The sequence below is a fragment of the Rhineura floridana genome, chromosome 1, assembly GCF_030035675.1.
Source record: "Rhineura floridana isolate rRhiFlo1 chromosome 1, rRhiFlo1.hap2, whole genome shotgun sequence".
NCBI lineage: Eukaryota > Metazoa > Chordata > Lepidosauria > Squamata > Rhineuridae > Rhineura > Rhineura floridana.
This window is the reverse complement of record NC_084480.1, coordinates 305,689,028-305,703,275: the sequence shown is the minus strand read 5'-3', so window position 1 is coordinate 305,703,275 and position 14,248 is coordinate 305,689,028. Positions and strand designations below refer to the sequence as shown.

The 14,248-nt window shown below is 41.5% G+C and overlaps 1 pseudogene; it reads right to left on the bottom strand.

The window, feature by feature from the left end:
- Nucleotides 1–12,493: 12,493 nt before the first annotated feature.
- On the bottom strand, nt 12,494–12,612 carry LOC133375825 (5S ribosomal RNA; annotated as a pseudogene).
- Between the last annotated feature and the right edge of the window lie 1,636 nt (nt 12,613–14,248).

Sequence of the window (14,248 nt, the reverse complement as noted above, 5' to 3'; positions counted from 1 at the left end):
TCCATAACAGTTGTTTGCTTTTCGTGCACTTTTTCAGAAGAGTGCAGAAAAGCATATCTTTTTTTTTTAATTCCCACAGATGTGCAGGTTTGTGGAAGTGCTATTGGGTTGGAAGGAGACAAGGGGCTTGGCATATGACGAAGGAACGCCCATGAACCGCCTATTGCAAGCATGTCCGTGGCATTGCATCTCAACACAATTGAATGGCAAATGCAATTCAATATAAACAAGTGTAAAATTATGCATATTGGAGCAAAAAATCTGAATTTCACATATACGCTCATGGGGTCTGAACTGGTGGTGACCGACCAGGAGAGAGACCTCGGGGTTGTAGTGGACAGCACGATGAAAATGTCGACCCAGTGTGCGGCAGCTGTGAAAAAGGCAAATTCCATGCTAGCTATAATTAGGAAAGGTATTGAAAATAAAACAGCCGATATCATAATGCCATTGTATAAATCTATGGTGCGGCCACATTTGGAGTGCTGTGTACAGTTCTGGTCGCCTCATCTCAAAAAGGATATTCTAGAGTTGGAAAAGGTTCAGAAGAGGGCAACCAGAATGATCAAGGGGATGGAGCGACTCCCTTACGAGGAAAGGTTGCAGCATTTGGGGCTTTTTAGTTTAGAGAAAAGGCAGGTCAGAGGAGACATGATAGAAGTGTATAAAATTATGCATGGCATTGAGAAAGTGGATAGAGAAAAGTTTTTCTCCCTCTCTCATAATACTAGAACTCATGGACATTCAAAGAAGCTGAATGTTGGAAGATTCAGGACAGACAAAAGGAAGTACTTCTTTACTCAGCGCATAGTTAAACTATGGAATTTGCTCCCACAAGAAGCAGTAATGGCCACCAGCTTGAATGGCTTTAAAAGAAGATTAGACAAATTCATGGAGGACAGGGCTATCAATGGCTACTAGCCGTGATGGCTGTGCTCTGCCACCCTAGTCAGAGGCAGCATGCTTCTGAAAACCAGTTGCCGGAAGCCTCAGGAGGGGAGAGTGTTCTTGCACTCGGGTCCTGCTTGCGGGCTTCCCCCGGGCACCTGGTTGGCCACTGTGAGAACAGGATGCTGGACTAGATGGGCCACTGGCCTGATCCAGCAGGCTCTTCTTATGTTCTTATGTTCTTAACACATGGATGTCAATGCGATTGATTATAGGAAAGCATATCAGTTTTCCAGTGGTATTTCTAATATGAATTTGTGAACGCGAAAATCCATACTAGCTTGCAACGTGATATGGACAACGGTGAATTAATGAGGACACAAAGCAATAATAACATTGCAGATTAAACAGTCGTATGGATGGGCCCTTTGTCTAGCAGGGCAGACTTAAGTTGCTGCTGGAGAATCCCTCTGTGTGTGTGTGTGTGTGTAACGTTAATGCGATTGATTATCAGTTTAGGAAAGCATATCGGGCTTTCGGTGGTATTTCTAATGTGGATTTGTGAACATGAAAATCTGTACTAACTTGCAATGTCGTATGGACGATGGTGAATTAATGAGGACACAAAGCTATAACATTGCAGATTATACAATCATATGGACGGGCCCAGAGTGAGCTCTTATCAATCAGTTCCCAAATTTTAATCCACATATCTACCAGAAATGGCCTCCCTATGTCTCTCTCCCACCTTTTCCTCAAAGACAGATTCTTTAGCTTTCAAATCCAACAACCAGCCTAATTCTTGCAGCCAGCTGCATCAAAACAAATGTTATCATTGCAGAGCCCAGCAAGCACTTATTCTGCAAAAGTGTGTAAGATAAATCCTGATAGATTTCAAGATGTGTTTTGATTCAGACACAAAAATAGCCCAGGAATCCACATCAGGTCACTTGGGAAATTTGGGAGGCTTCCATTTATTGTCTTCCGCTTTACAGGGTCAGCAGATTGTGTCCCTGGAATCAGCCTCCAACAGAGATGTCAAGCAACTGGTTGATCGATGGAGCAAAGGAAGAGAATTAAAGGATCTTCCTTTGCTGTTGGGGGTGCGGGGGGAGCTACAGTGTTTGGAAATGGATTATAACAAGCATCAGTTTAAGAGAAATTATGAATGAATAAAAATACAGAAAAAGACCAAAAGGGGGGGGGACCCAAAATGTGTTCCAGCAGTTTGAAGAACCCTGAATACTTGGATGAGAGGAAGATTAAATCATTTGGCAATTTAAAAAAAAAATCAGATTATTTTTATATAAATTTATGAGAACTACAGCCAATACATAATACATTGTTTATAATCAGGCATCCAGGATGTGAAGAACAGCCCTGCTGGATCTGACTAAAGTCCAGCTCACCCTGCATTGAATGTTTCCAACAATGGCCAGCCAGATGTCCAAGGGAAACTCTCCAGCTGGACCTGAATGTGATGCCCATAATAATAAATAATATGAGAAAAGCCCTGCTGGATCAGACCACAGGCCCAACATAATCCAGCATCCTATTCTCACAGTGACCACCCGATGCCCATGGGAAGCCCACAAGCAGAAGCTGAACACCACATCCCTCTCACACTGTTGTTATCCAGGAATTGGTGTTCAGAGGTATACTGCTTCCAACAGTCGAGACAGAGATTAGCCATCGTGGCTAGTAGCCACTGATAACATTATCCTCCATGAACTGGTCTAATCCTCTTTTGAAGTCATCCAGGTTGCTGGCCATCACTGCCATGTGGAAGCAAATTCCATAGTTTAACTATGTACTGTGTGAAGAAGTCCTTTCTTTTCTCTGTCCAGTTGTTGGTTCCTTATATCTGGTGTTCAGAGGCTTACTGAACACTGTTGATAGACCTCTCCTCCATTAATATTAAATGCTTGTTGCTGTTAAGTGCCTTCAAGTCGATTTCGACTTATGGCGACCCTATGAATCAGCAACCTCCAACAGCATCTGTCGTGAACCACCCTGTTCAGATCTTGTAAGTTCAGGTCTGTGGCTTCCTGTATGGAATCAATCCATCTCTTGTTTGGCCTTCCTCTTTTTCTACTCCCTGCTGTTTTTCCCAGCATTATTGTCTTCTCTAGTAAATCATGTCTTCTCATGATATGTCCAAAGTATAATAACCTCACTTTCATCATTTTAGCTTCTAATGATAGTTCTAGTTTAATTTGTTCTAACACCCAATTATTTGTCTTTTTTGCAGTCCATGGTATCCGCAAAGCTCTCCTCCAACACCACATTTCAAATTAGTTGATTTTTCTCTTATCCACTTCCATTGTCCAACTTTCACATCCATACATAGAGATCGGGAATACCATGGTCTGAATGATCCTGACTGTAGTGTTCAGTGATATATCTTTGCATTTGGGGACCTTTTCTAGTTCTCTCATAGCTGCCCTCCCCAGTCCTAGCCTTCTGATTTCTTAACTATTGTCTCAATTTTAGTTAAGGACTGTGCCAAGGTATTGATGATCCTTGATGTTCAATGTCCTCATTGTCAACTTTAAAGTTACATAAATCTTCTGTTGTCATTACTTTAGTCTTCTTGACATTTAGCTGTAGTCCTGATTTTCTGCTTTCCTCTTTAACTTTCATCAGCATTCATTTCAAATCATTACTGGCTACTGGTAGTAGTATGGTATCATCTGCATATCTTAAATTATTGATATTTGTCCCTCCAGTTTTTATACCTCCTTCATTTTGGTTCAATCCCGCTTTTCGTATGATTTTATTTATTTATTTATTTATTTATTTATTTATTTATTTATTTATTTATTTATTTATTTATTTATTTATTTATTTATTTATTTATTTATTACATTTATATACCGCCCGACTAGCATAGCTCTCTGGGCGGTGAACAACAAATTAATACAAAATACAATAAAATCCAATAAAACGAACCACAAAGTACAGAGAATGGTAGATCTAAAAACAATTACAATACAATTTAAAACAGAATTAAGTTAGATTAAAAGCCCTGGAAAAGAGGAAGGTTCTGCATATAGATTAAACACATAGGGTGATAAAATACACCAGTCTCACACCCTCTTTAATGGGGAACCAATCGGTTTCTCCATATTCTGTCCTTACAGTAGCCTCTTGTCCAGAGTATAGGTGGCGCATCAGGACAATCAGATGCTGTGGCACCCCCATTTCTTTTTAAAGCATTCCATAGTTTTTCATGATCCCCACAATCAAAGGCTTTGGTGTAATCTATACAGCACAGGCTGATTTTCTTCTGAAATTCCTTGGTCCATTCCATTGTCCAACATATGTTTGCAATACCTCTGGTACCTCTTCCCCTTCTAGCTTGGACGTCTGGCATTTCTCGCTCCATATATGGTAGAGCCTTTGTTGTAGAATCTTTAGCGTTACTTTACTTGCATGAGATATTAAGGCAACAGTTCGATAATTACTGCATTCCCTGGGATGCCCTTTCTTTGGAATTGGAATTTATATTGAACCCTTCCAGTCTGTGGGCCATTGTTTCGTTTTCCATATTTCTTGAGAAATTTTTCTCAAAATTTGGACAGATACAGGGCTCATCCAGACGACTATATAATGTGTGACATGACCGCTTTGTGTTCTCATTATTTTTCGGTCGTCCTGATGACGTCGCACGCAAAAATGCGTTTTCGCACGGTTAAATCCGCTTTGGCAGAACTGTGGAAAATGCGATTATCTTTTTTAAAGCGTGAATCATCCGCTGTGCCTTCAGCCGCTCGGATGCAATACCGCGGATTTTAGAGATGTCGCTGGTGCACGGCCAGTCCTTGGGCTGTTCCCCATTCCTCTTTTCCAGCCAATCCTGTGTTTTCATGTTTGTGCATGTGCGCAAACGCCTGTGGGAAAAGCCCGTGAAAACGTAACCAATCCAACCAATTGGATGATAGTGGGTTGTGTCAGGGGCGGGGCTTGGAAAAAAGCGAGAAGAATGCCGCATCTTCCGGCTGCGTGTGCAGCTGGAAAAAAAGCGTGCTTCGCATATCGGAAAACAGTGGGATAGGAGCAGGAAAAGGGGCAAGTGAGGACTCTCGGATAACAGAGCGGATATGGAAAACCTGGATTATCCTGCTCCGTTTGGATGAGCTCTCAGTCTGAGTAACTTGTAGCAACTCTATTGGTATACCATCTGTACCTAGTGATTTGTTTCTTCCAAGTATTTTAAGAGCAGCGTTCACCTCACATTCGAAAATTTCTGGTTCTTCATCATACGGTTCCTCCATGAATGAATCTGTCGTCCTTGAATCTCTTTTATGTAGTTCTTCAGTGTATTGCTTCCATCTTCCTTTTATTTTATCTTGGTCAGTCAGTGTGTTCCCCTGTTGATGTATTATTGCATTTAGGGTTCTGACTGTGTTTCTGTCTCCTTTTGGTTTTGGTTTCCTTCTGTCTAACCATTTTAAGAGTTTCATCAGTCATCCATTGAGGCCTTTCTCTCTTTTAATTAGAGGTATTGTCTTTTTGCATTCTTCCCTGATAATGTCTCTGACTTCACTCCATAGTTCTTCTAGTTCTCTATCAACTAAGTTTAAAGCCTCAAATCTGTTCCTTATTTGATCTTTATATTCTTCTGGGATGTTATCTAAATTGTATTTTGGCATTATGATTGCTTTGTTGTTCTTCTTTAGCTTTACTCTGATTTTCGATACGATCAGTTCATGATCTGTACCGCAGTCTGCTCCCGGTCTTGTTTTTGCAGAAAGTATGGAACTTCTCCATCTTCTGTTACCAATTTTATAATCGATTTGATTCCTAAATTGACCATTTGATGATGTCCATGTGTACAGTCGTCTTTTCGGTTGCTCAAAAAACATGTTTGCAAGAAACAAATTATTGGCTTCACAGAATTCAATAAGTCTTTCTCCTGCTTCATTTCTATCTCCTAAGCCCCATTTTCCCACAATTTCTAGTTCTTCTCTGTTCCCTGCTTTTGCATTCCAGTCCCTCATGATTATCAGCACATCTTGTTTTGGTGTGTGATTAATTTCTTTCTGTACTTCTGCATAAAATCTCTCCAATTCCTCTTCTTCTGTGTTTGCCATTGGAGTATAGACTTGGATGATGGTTATGTTAATAGTTTTCCCATTAAATCTCATTGCTATCACTCGCTCAGACCTTGCATTATAGCTCCTAATTGCTTTTGCTACATCACCTCACTATTAAAGCAACCCCATTTCTTCTTAGTTTCTCATTTCCTTCTCTCTATCCCACCACTTAAAACAGTTAGACTGGTGCGGACTAGGGAGAGGGCTTTTTCAATTGTGGCCCCCACTTTGTGGAATTCCCTCCCAAATGATCTCCGCCATGCCCCCTCTATGATGAGCTTCCGCTGGGCCTTGAAGACCTGGCTCTTCAGGCAGGCTTTTGGGGTGGGGTGGGTTTTATTATTGTTGTTGAGATTTTTAATGTTTTAATGTATTTGTATGATTTTATTTTGTACGTCGCCCAGAATGGCTGGACAGCCAGCCAGATGGGCGACTAATAAATTTAATAAATAAATAAATAAAATATTTTGTAGTTGCCTGATCGAAAGTGTCCCATTCCCATCCATTTTAATTCACTCACGCCAAGTATTATAATGTTGATACGTTCAATTTCTTGCTTGACAATTTCTAACTTTCCCTGGTTCATGCTTCTCACATTCCATGTTCCTATTGTGTACATCGTACAACTCCAGACTCTCCTTTCTCATCTGTGTGCATCAGCCTCTGGTCTTCCTTTCAGCTTTGACCCAGTGGCATCATTAGTCACAGCGCGGTGAGTGCCATCTGACCTGGGGGTCTCATCCTCCAGGACTATCTTGCGTTGCATTTTGGATACTCTGTTCATAGGGCTTTCATGGTAAGAGGTATTCAGAGGTGGTTTGCCATTGCCTTCCTCTGAATCTGGATGCATCTTAGTCTGGTGTCTTAGCTTTGACCATTCTGCCTTGGGTGATCCCGCCAGGAGTCTAGCCTCTTGGTCTAGATTCCTGACAGCATTGCTCTCAGCTTCTTCGACACTCTTAGACCCCCCTCACCACGTTAAGGTGTGCATCCTAGAGGAGGATATTAAAGGCTATGGTTTATTATTTTAAAATACTCCATAAAGCATGCCTCTAATTATCAGTTGCTGGTGAACAACTCTGGGAGAGGACCATTATGCTCTTATGCTGCTTGTGGGCTTTCCATAAGCACCTGATTGTTTGGAATGTATGGGGGTACTGAAAGCTGGGTTGTACCTCCTCCACTTAGTTAGTGCTATTCAGAGGCTCTCTTTAGTCACTGAGAAAACATTTAAAAGTAACTAGCTGTCTGAAGATCCTGAAGAGGATTAAAGTCTCTGATCCTAGGAAGCTGCCTTATACCAGGTCAGATCACTTATTTACTTATACGTAAATAAATTTATTTATATTTAAACTTTCTTTAGATTTTTTTCCAATTGTGTAGATCTAAATCTATAAAAATTATTGTAATTTGTTTATTTTATTATTTATTTATTATTTGATTTATATCCCACCCTTCCTCCCAGCAGGAGCCCAGGGCGGCATTTGCCGATTACTTTAGCATATGGCTTTAGTGACTCCTTATTCATACACTAACCATCTTGAGAATAATGTTTCCTCTGTGTTGTATTTGCTTTCTAATATACCTTCAAGTGGCGTTGGAAGCCGTATTAGCAAATATACCTCCAGGGCTACCAATGTGAGCAGCCTTCCAAATAATATTGGCTGGAAACAGATTTTTGTATAAGTGGCTTGGACAATTGTTCTGTTTCCTAATTACTTTTAGGATTAATAATTAAACAGGAAGACCATTCTCCCCCGGACAGCAATTTTATTGAATCACATAAGGAACAGGCAATAAATTAATAAATAATATATTGTTGGCTTGTACAGCTCAAATCATGGCTGAGTGCTAGAGTCAATCTTTTTTTTTTAAGTTTGCTTTCACAAATGGCATTTCAAAATTTCCCTATTTCATTTCAATATTTTAAGTGTATGAAAGTGCATGCATGATGTCTGTGCAACTGCAATCAAATGTTATTTGTAATTTTAAAACTACTTGTAGGAATAATCCTACAAAAGTTGTTTGTAGAGCAAAGCCCCAGCATGGAATCAGAGTCCTATTTAATAGAAAATGCTAATGGTACCATCATTAGTAGAATCCTATGCATATTTAGAAGCAAGTCCCACTGTGTTCAGTTATGCTTACTCTCTACTAAGTGTGTTTAGGATTGCAGCCCAAGGCTGCAATCCAAAACCCCTTATGCTGGGCTGTTGGGGTTGGGGGGTGAATTGAGCGGAGGCAACCTTCTGCTCACTTCTGCCGGCTCATCCACTGACATTGCTCCACTGGCACAGACCTCCCCTGAACATATGGGCAAGCTGGAGACCTGCTGGTGGTATCCCCACCAGCATAGCCCTCAAAATGGGGTGTTCTGAGGGCGGGTTGGGAGCAGGATAGAGCTGACTTGGATGCCGCTGGATCCCAACCTGCTCTCACAGCCAAGGCAAGCTGGCAACGGGCCTGCTCCAGGTCTGATCACTGCACCAGTCTAAACCTGGTGCAGGGATCAGGCCCAACATGTCACCTTCTGCTGCTGCCACCATGAGTAGCTGGGCTGCGGATGCAGAGATAGCTCCACCAATCCACAGAGCCTCAGAGCTGTCAGCAAGCAGTTTGGATTGCTCTGTAAGTTATGGAAAGATTTGGGATTCTCTATGTACCCATAACTCGAAGGCACAAGGCATAATTAGCTGGCATGTGAAGATCTGGGGGTGGAGGGGAGACTCTGTTCTCTTTTTAATGAAAAGAGCTAGCTTCTTATCCTCATGCCCTGAGAGCCAGTTCCCATCCCCAAACTATAGCATGGCTGGTGAGATTTGCACTGTCCACAAACCTAAGCTGGATTTCACTCATTATTAAAGTGGGTGCAAAATTGCTTGACCAGAAGCACACTTTTTAAATTCAGTACTAGAACTGAGTGTGGTCACCCAGTGAAGCAGAATGATGGAAGACTCAAGGCTGGCAAAAGGAAGTACATAAAAGTATGGAATGTATTCCCATCGTATCACGTGCATGCCAAAATGGCTTGTAAGTGGTTTAGAAGTATAAAATAAACGGTAAAATCAATGCATAAGTAAAATACACAATAAAACAATTCCATCAACACATTAAAAACATCCATAACTGAAATGTGTAATAAAGCAATAGGGGTGAAAAGTGTAACAATTAAAACAGTTAAAAAAAAAATACAAGTAGATCAGGAAGTTCAAGTTCAGAGGAATGCTTGCCAAAACAGGTGTGTCTTCAAGAGCTGGCAGAATGCCAACACTGATGGAGACCCTCATATTTCAGAAGGGAGGGCATTCTATAACACGGTGCCACCAGTGAAAAAGCCCGTCTCTGTGTTACCACAAGCCGACAATCATCAGGCTGTTAACCTGGGTTAACATTTGCTGGTCTTAATGCCCTTACCAGGCAGTGGAGGGGAAGACGGCTTTTCAGGTCATCTGGTCCAGAGTTATTTAGGGCTTTATATGTAAATAGCAGGATCTTAAAACTGGCTTGGTGGCTAATAGGCAGCCATTACAGATCTCTCTGTGCTAGCATATGTGCCCAATAAGAAGCACCACTCACCACCAGGGCTGCGGCGTTCTGCACCAGCTGGAGCCTCCAGATCAGCTGTAAGGGAAGCCCCACGTACAGCACAGTACAATAGTCCAAACATGAGGTTACCCTCTTGGATCAATCTGAAGGTCCATCTAATCCAGCATTCTGTTTGACCAGCCAAATGCTCTTTAGTTGTTGTTTTTTTTAAAGTGAGTAAGGGAAGGACATGCTAGACTTGTGCAAAATTATGCATGGTGTGAAGAAAATGGATAGGGAGAACACTCTCTCACATAATCAATCAATCAATCAATTTATTCAGTTTATTCAATTTATATCCCACCCTCCAGAAGGAATGTAGGGCAGCAAGCATAATAATAATAAAAAATAGCTAAAGAGCATTCTAAAAACTGTTTAAAACATTCTCCCAATCAGTGGTTTCAGGGTTGCCAGGAACTTTATAATGCCTGGATAAACAGGAATGTTTTTAACATCTCCTAAAAGTCAGTTACAAGGGGGGCAGATGCACCTCACCAGGGAGGACATTTCACAAATGGGGAACCATCACTAAAAAGGCCCTGTCATGGGTCAATACCAGCCAGGCAGCCCCCAGTATTTCTTTCTTTCTTGTATTACATAGCTTTATTTATTGAAGTGATTATTTATTTATTTATTATTTGATTTATATTCCACCCTTCCTCCCGCTAGCAGCCCAGGGCAGCAATTTGTTACCAGCCCTTCACCATAAGATCTCAGGCTGGGTTACACTTATAATCATATAATCACGCAATATTTAACCCCAATAAAACAATTTAAAACAAAACAAAGAATGTACATAAAACAATGGGGGGGGGGGTCCCACAGAAATCACACACATCTTAACTGTGAAAAGGCCCGGGTGACGAGGTGCATCTTCAGCAAACACTGGAAACTATATAATCAGGATGCTTGGCATGCCCTTACGGGGAGGACGTTCCACATTTTAGGAGCCACCACAGAGAATGCCCTCTCCTGGGCCTTCCATCCCCCATAATTCCAAGGGTGGCGGAGCTACCAAGAGGGCTCCCTTTGCCAATTTTAACACCCGAGAGGGTCTGTAGGGAAGGAGGTGGTCCTTCAGATATTTATATATACATAGTTGGGAGGGGGGGTCGGGAGATGCCTTGGGCCCCATGTAGAAGGAAAGGCAGTGTATAAGCCTAAATAATAATTGCACAAATAAACTTCTTGAATGCACCATGTTAGCCATCACTGTCTTTGGCAGTAGGCACATTTAGAGGGAGAAGGTGGCTCTGGTCCCAAACAGTGAAAGATTTTGTATGTCAGAAACAACAAACTGAAGTGTGTCAAGAAGCAAAACCAACACAAAAAGGTCTTTCAATACTGGTGAGCTACACTTCAATCAGCAAACTCCAGACAATAGTCTGGCTGCCATTTTGTGTACCAGCTGAAGTTTCTGAATAATCTTCAAGGATTGTCCCATGCACAACAGAATGTAATAATCAAGTCTGGTTGTTACTACAGCACGGATAATGGTGGCCAGGCTATTTTGGTCCAGGAAGGTATTTAGCTGTGCCCTAACATCATGCCACCAATGTCCCTTGGTCCAACAACATACACATGCACAAACACACACACTCCTAGCTACAAAGTTGGTTCTTAAGGGTATGGTTGGGCAACCTGTGGCCCTAGGGCTAATTTCATGAGGGGGGCAAGGAGAGGGGAAAAAGGGGGAAAGGGGTTGGCAAACTCACATTCACATCATAAATTTAAAGCACTCTTAACTGTAGTTTTCTAATAGTGTTGATCACACAGACCTACAATTCCCAGCACCCTTAACAAACTACAGTCTCCAGGATTCTCCATGACCATTAATGTGGTATAAGAGTGCTTTAAATTTGTGGTGTGGATATATTCAGAGAGAGAGGAAGGATGCGGAGAGAGAGGAAGGAATACCCCACTATTTTGGGGTCCAGTCCTGATCACCACTAGTTTGCATTCTTTGAGAGATTACCCCTGAGGGAACACAATCCTTGACATCAAAAAACTTGAACATCCCCTGCTTAAAAGGATATGCAGCTACATTCAGAATTTTGCCTAGCAGGTTTTTATATTGCTATAAGAAAGACAGACATGGCGATAAGGTTTAAACTGGATCTTTACTTAACAGCATCAGCTGTGACAGGTTGCAGGAAAAGCAATGAGGAGAGGAGAAAGAGAAACTAAACTCACAACTCAGGAAGGCCACTCAATTTCCTGGGCCTTTAGTGTTTTTTCTCTCTCAATACAGTAGGTATTAATTAAAGACTGTTGCTTATTCCAATACAAAATATATAGCTAGGCTGTTATTTCTTTGCAAATTATATCAGGCTCACCCTCCCTCCACTGTTGGATCTCTTGTTGGATCTCTCCTTAGAATCACCGGATTCTCCCACTCAAAAGCCTCCTTGTAAACAGCATCGCCTATAACTCTCCCATTACTCCATGCCCATATGCACAGAACAATTTCATCCACTTTAATTTTACTCTCTCTTCCGATCTCGCCCTTTCCTGGGTTATTGTCATCGCTCTGCTTTTATTTGCCTTTTAAAAGTGGCTGCACCATCTGCCAGGCTGGGTCTAAATCCTTTGGTATCTATAAATGGGATTACACTCATGGATTTAGTGTGAAATCGCCCACATGCACAATAGAAAGTTTGGCTCCAGAGGAATCACAAAAGTCAGTTTCAAAAACAATATTAAAACATTCAAAGTGGGATAGAGTGGAAGGATAGGGGGAGGAATGATGCGATAGATCAGGGGATTTTGTTAAATGGTTAACAATAACAATAATTTTGTTGTTGTTGCATGCCTTCAAGTCGATTACGACTTATGGTGACCCTATGAATCTTTTTTTGATATATTCATAGGGTTTTCTTGGTAAGAGGTATTCAGAGGTGCTTTACCATTGCCTTCCTCTAAGACTACGGCACCCGGTATTCCCAGGTGGTCTCCCATCCAAGTACTAACCAGGTCTGACCCTGCTTAGCTTCCAAGAACAAACAACATTGGGCATGTGCAGGGTAGTATGGCTGTAGGCAATAATAATAATAATAATAATAATAATAATAATGATGATGAAGAATAGCTATGATGATGTGATAAAATGAAATAATCAGCATACAATCAAAGAATACAGACTCTGAGCAAACGTTTGGGGACTCCTCCAATGAAGCTTTTGTTGTGCACTGCCTTATTCACTTAATTTTTCAGAGGGTCCTGTTCTTAGATTGCTCCTCTTCTTTAAAAAAAAAGCTGTCATTCTTTAAATTAAGGCTGCCATTGACGGTCATGTCACAAATAAAGATTTTTTTAAAAAAATATATATCCTGGGGCAAAGCACAGCTCAAGGAGGGGCGTTGCACCTATTTGCCCCACCTTGGCTACAGGGTTGCCACTGGGGTAAGACTTTAGGACAGACGTCCAGGGCCCTGTTCAGCAGAATAAGCAGGACAGTCCCCAAATGGAGCTTGCCAGATTTTGAAGTAATGGACATTACCATCCTAAACAGCCTTCTCCAACCCGATGCCTTCCAGATGTTTTGGCCTGCAATTACTATCAGCCCTCGTCGGCATAGACATGAATTAGGAACCTAGGAAGTTTATGCCAAATCAGACCATTGGTCCAGCTAGCTCAGAGTTGTCTCTCCAGGGTTTCAGATAGAAGACGTTTCCAGCCCTACCTGGAGATGCTGGGGATTGAACCTGTGGCCTGCCCCATGCAAAGCAGATGCTCCACCACTGAGATATGCCCCTTCCCCATTTTAGTCCCAATCATCTGGAGGCCACCAGGTTGCGGAAGGCAGATCTTTAAAAAGGGCCCTCCTTAAGACCATTAAGTTCAGAGGTTAAATTACCCTAAGTTAGGGTTGCCATATTGCCCGGATAGCCGGGTTTTACCCGCATTCTATGCATGCCACCCAGCGCCCGGCTAGCCCGTTACGTGGCCCGGATTCTCAGCTTTAATTTAAAAAAAAAATTAAGTTTCTAGGTGGTCTGGGTCTCGAGATATACATAAAAACGTCAGCCACCCCCCTCGACTGTTAAATCTTTCTTTAAACAGTACTGTACTATAGCACTTTGTAGCTTTAACCCCGCCCGTTCAGCATTGCAGCCAATCAGGGATTGTGTTTCGGTTTCATTGACCTCAGGCAGTGTCTAGAAAACAAAATGGTGGTTTCAACCCCCCCCCCCCCGTTTATCTGAAAATCTCATAAATTGGATATATACATTTCAGTTTTTTTTCCTCTTGTGTGCAGGAGTCAGAGCTTGGGCAGTGTTTTGAAAACCTTCCCAATACTTGCTTTTTGTAAAAGCAATGCTAATCCCATATGCCCAAAGTAAATCCCATTTAATTCAATAGGACTTACTTTGAGTAGACGTGGTTATGAATGTGCTGAAAATCAATGGGACTTTGGAGTGAATGTAAAAAAGAATTATGTTTGTGTTCTAACTCTTTCTGTCTCCAGTCCAATTTTAAAGCAGGGCTTTAAAATAGTAGGCAGGGCTTACTTAGGTATTACAGTTTTTATTCTGTAGGAAAGTAATACTGATTTTTTTAAAACTAATACTGATTTTTCTGCAATGACCAACTGGTTTGACAATAAACTATTATATGGGCTGTATGTATTTATAGATCTGCTGTGTGTGCGTGTGCGTGTATGGAGTCTTTCCAAC